Below are 5,309 nucleotides of genomic sequence, written 5' to 3'. Positions count from 1 at the left end.
AACAACCTGCTCCCTAGGTACCCCACACCGCAACCTGCTCCCTACGCACCAACCTGCTCCCAACGCACCCCACACCACAACCTGCTCCCTACGCAACAAACCTGCTCCCAACGCACCCCACACCACAGCCTGCTCCCTACGTACCCCACACCGCAACCTGCTCCCTACGCACCCCACACCACAACCTGCTCCCTACGCACCAACCTGCTCCCAACGCACTCCACACCACAGCCTGCTCCCTACGTACCCCACACCGCAACCTGCTCCCTATGCACCCCACACCACAACCTGCTCCCTACGCACCCCACACCACAGCCTGCTCCCTACGCACCCCACACCACAACCTGCTCCCTACACACACCACAACCTGCTCCCTACGCACCCCACACCACAACCTGCTCCCTACGCACCCCACACCACAACCTGCTCCCTACGCACCCCACACCACAACCTGCTCCATACGCACCCCACACCGCAACCTGCTCCCTACAGACCCCACACCGCAACCTGCTCCCTACACACCCCACACCACCATCTGAACCCTACGCACCCCACACCGCAAGCTGCTCCCTACGCACACCGCAACCTGCTCCCTACACACCCCACACCGCAACCTGCTCCCTACACCAAACCTGCTTCCTATGCACCAACTATTGTTATCTGCCACAATGACCTTTATGTTCAGACAGGAGGATGACCGATAGCTGGAAATACCTGTTATGGTGAAGGTCATAAAGGCATTTGCTTAACCCTTGCTGCATCGAACTCTCTACACCTGATCTTTTAGTTCTCTTATTTTAAGTAGAATATTTATTGCAGCAAGGGTTAAAACGAATGCCTTATGACCTTATGTGCCATAACTGTATTAGATGGTCTCACTCTCTGTTCTCTTCTTTTATTACAGTTATGGCAAATAAAGCCATAAGGCATTTGCTTTACCCTTGATGCAATAAATACTCTACACTTAGATGGTTGAGATTTCTGTTCTCCTATTTTAAGTGTAGATTATTTATTGCGCCAAGGGTTAAACGAATGCCTTATTTGCCATAATTGTAATAAAATCTAAGTGTAGAGTATTTGTTGCACAAAGGGTTAAACTTTAACCCTTTGTGCAACAAATACTCTACACTTAGATTGTCGTGCCAGAGGAGAGGAGAGAGGAGAAAAAGAGAAGAATAAAAGAGAAGAAAAGAAAAAAAGAGAAGAGAAGAAAAGAGGAGAGAAGAGAAGAAAAAAAAAAAAGAGAAGAGGAGAGAAGAGAGAAGAAAAGAGAGAAGAGAAGAGAAAAAATAAAAGAAAATAAAGACAAAGCAATGAAGAGCAGAAAGAATTATATATTGGGATAGAGGAAAGGGAGAGAGTTGGAGGGAATAGCGGAGAGGTGCAGAGTAAAGTATTGGGTGAGATAATAGAGTGCGCTTGCTTGCACAGTTGGTGAATGTGAAGGGCGCACTATCATCACTATATCTCTATCATCTCTATATCACTATCATCACTGTATCCCAATCATCACTATATTACTATATCCCTTTCATCACTATATCACTATCATCTCTATATCCCAATATCCCTATCATCTCTATATCCCTATATCCCAATATCCTTATTATCTCTATATTACTATATCCCTATCATCACTATATCCCTATCATCACTATATCACTATCATCTCTATATCACTATATCCCTATCATCTCTATATCCCTATCATCTCTATATCACTATATCCCTATCATCTCTATATCCCTATCATCACTATATCCCTATCATCTCTATATCCCTATCATCACTATATCACTATCATCTCTATATCACTATATCCCTATCATCTCTATATCCCTATCATCTCTATATCACTATATCCCTATCATCTCTATATCCCTATCATCACTATATCCCTATCATCTCTATATCACTATATCCCTATCATCTCTATATCCCTATCATCACTATATCCCCATCATCTCTATATCACTATATCCCTATCATCTCTATATCACTATATCCCTATCATCGCTATATCACTATATCCCTATCCTCTCTATATCCCTATCATCTCTATATCACTATATCCCTATCATCGCTATATCACTATCATCACTATATCCCTATCATCGCTATATCACTATCATCACTATATCACTATATCCCTATCATCTCTATATCACTATATCCCTATCATCTCTATATCACTATATCACTATATCCCTATCATCTCTATATCACTATCATCACTATATCCCTATCATCTCTATATCACTATCATCACTATATCCCTATCATCTCTATATCCCTATCATCTCTATATCACTATATCACTATATCCCTATCATCTCTATATCACTATATCCCTATCATCTCTATATCACTATATCCCTATCATCACTATATCACTATATTCCTATCCTCTCTATATCACTATATCCCTATCATCGCTATATCACTATCCTCTCTATATCCCTATCATCTCTATATCACTATATCCCTATCCTCTCTATATCACTATATCCCTATCATCGCTATATCACTATCCTCTCTATATCCCTATCATCTCTATATCACTATATCCCTATCCTCTCTATATCCCTATCATCTCTATATCCCTATCATCAATATATCCCAATATCCCTATCATTTCTATATTACTATATCCCTATCATCAATATATCACTATATCCCTATCATCACTATATCACTATCATCATTATCCTCACTATATCCCTATCATCTCTATATCCCTATCATCTCTATATCCCTATCATCACTATATCACTATCATCACTATATCACTATCATCACTATATCACTATATCACTATATCACTATGACTAATTCTAGCAGCAGAGATATTGTGACGATGAGAATTGAGCTGCGATGAGGCTGAGCTCTGCACTCTTCCTGCACATCAGGAAGTCGGTTTGTGGTCGGCGTTCACTAAGGGCTATTTTTGCACCTTTGCAGATGAACGCAGGGTGATAGACTGGACATTTCTCCGATTCCAGCGTTTAACATTTAATCTGCACAACTGCAATTCTACTCCCACCAGGAATACGGTGTGCATGGCTTCCCCCGGTATACATACTGTATATATACCCAGTCAGTGCAGGGCTGGGCAGGCTACAGAACAATATATTCTGTGTGTGCAGGAATCTGGAAAACAAGGAAGTTTCTAATCTGGCGGCTTGCCTTGTATATTCCAAACACTTCCTTCTTAGAGTAAACTTGCAATGTAAATATGAAAAATGATCCAATCTAAGGAGCAGACACTGAATATCAGTTTGCGTTTTATATTGCAATATACAGAACTGTATACTGCCTGCGATCAGCTGACGGGCGGAGCCCCTCCAGGCTCTGGAAGGGTCCCCACGCTGGGTGTTTTCTTGTTCATCCTGCCATGGTGATTCCATCACGGGGAATATATAGGACTGAATACACCTTTTGTTCTTTGCATTATGTTGACTTGAATGTACATCCGCTACTATTGTTGCCTCTTTTTAACAATTCGTTAAATAAAGTTTGTATGGATTTTTTTTTATACACTCTGTTGACAACTTTACCTTTTTATGATGATTGCATATTATTATTTAGGCCAGTAAAGTCCCATCAAGGGGGATTTTTTCCTATTTGTTCCAAAATTGGGGATGTGGGCCTAATTTACTGATTGACCATACCTTAATTTTTTTTATTGCTGGGATCCACCCAGCTGCCTTGACAGCTGACTCCGCCTTTCAGCACATGGCTGAAATCAGAATCCAGTTGTGTCCCCACCCCTCCCCTTTCCCAGCACTTTAGTGAGTGGAGAGCGATGACTGGCGGTCACTGCTCTCCGCTCTGAGCAATCAGAGGTCATATGATCCTTCAGTTCCCAGGCTTACAGCCGACGTGAGACTGGTGCTGCAGCATAGAGTTGAGTATGTATGTTGGTTTTTTTCAAAGTGCATACTTCCCCTTTAACTTCATTCTTCCAGAATGAGATCAAACAGTTGACGAAATCAACTGCAATATGTGCAAAATGACAGGTCCACTTTAAGTCTATTTATTATTGTGACAGTGTTCACCGTCACTGGGGGTGAGGGGCAGATACTTGGGGGACGCTGAGAGGATGGTTTGGATGGCTTCAGATGGGAGAGTGATATTTGTCAACGGTGTCTCTCAAGAAACGTGGAGATTTGATCCCACTTTGCACTGTGAGACCTGAGGCCTGTTGCCATGGAGTCTGTGACCCCTAGATGTGTATTCCATGTGTTTCAATGTAGTAGACAGACTGTCATTGGCAGACTTGTCCTATTGTCTGTTTTGAGATGGGATGTGTATTGTGTTAAGTCTGCCTGTCCCATTGTTAAATGTTAATGGCTTCACATTGTTCTGTCCAGATAATTTGTTCAGGTTAATTCTGTTTCTGCATATGATAATGTAATCAGGCAACCCCTGACCCGTGTGTAGTAATTTGATCAGGAGGGGGATGTGCTCATGTGTGTATAAATTGAGTGTGAAACTGTTCAATAAAGAAGAAGGTTCCAAAACTTGTATGAGCTAAGTTGTTGGCTAGCTTTGTATGGGGGCGGCTGAGAAAATCTGGGATATATGTTCATGACTGCAAGGAAGCTGTATACTGACAGAAGACAATGTGTTTCAATGTAGTAGACAGACTGTCATTGGCAGACTTGTCCTATTGTCTGTTTTGAGATGGGATGTGTATTGTGTTAAGTCTGCCTGTCCCATTGTTAAATGTTAATGGCCTCACATTGTTCTGTCCAGATGGCCAGATAATTAGTTCAGGTTAATTCTGTTTCTGCATATGATAATGTAATCAGGCAACCCCTGACCTGTGTGTAGTAATTTGATCAGGATGGGGATGTGCTCATGTGTGTATAAATTAAGTGTGAAACTGTTCAATAAAAGGAGAAGGTTCCAAAACTTGTACGAGCGAAGTTGTTGGCTAGCTTCGTATGGGGGCGGCTGAGAAAATCTGGGATATATGTTCATGACTGCAAGGAAGTCGTATACTGACGGAAGACAACAAGTACAGTGTGGGTCAGAGGTTCCGTTACAATTATCTTTCTCCTGTGTACAGAAATCTGTTCCAGTTCAGGAAGGAGAAGAAGAGACCCACCCCAGACTTGGTAGATCAGGGGTCTTCAAACTATGGCCCTCCGGTTGTTCAGGAACTACAATTCCCATCATGCCTAGTCATGTCTGTGCATGTGAGACTTTTACAATGCCTCATGGGATGTGTAGTTCCGCAACAGCTGGAGGGCCGTAGTTTGAGGATCCCTGTAGAAGACAAAGGACAAGCTCACTGCCATCTT

The sequence above is a fragment of the Pelophylax lessonae genome (genome assembly GCF_965119305.1).
Source record: "Pelophylax lessonae genome assembly, chromosome: 12".
In the NCBI taxonomy this organism is placed as follows: Eukaryota; Metazoa; Chordata; class Amphibia; order Anura; family Ranidae; genus Pelophylax; species Pelophylax lessonae.
This window is presented reverse-complemented; position numbering follows the sequence as displayed.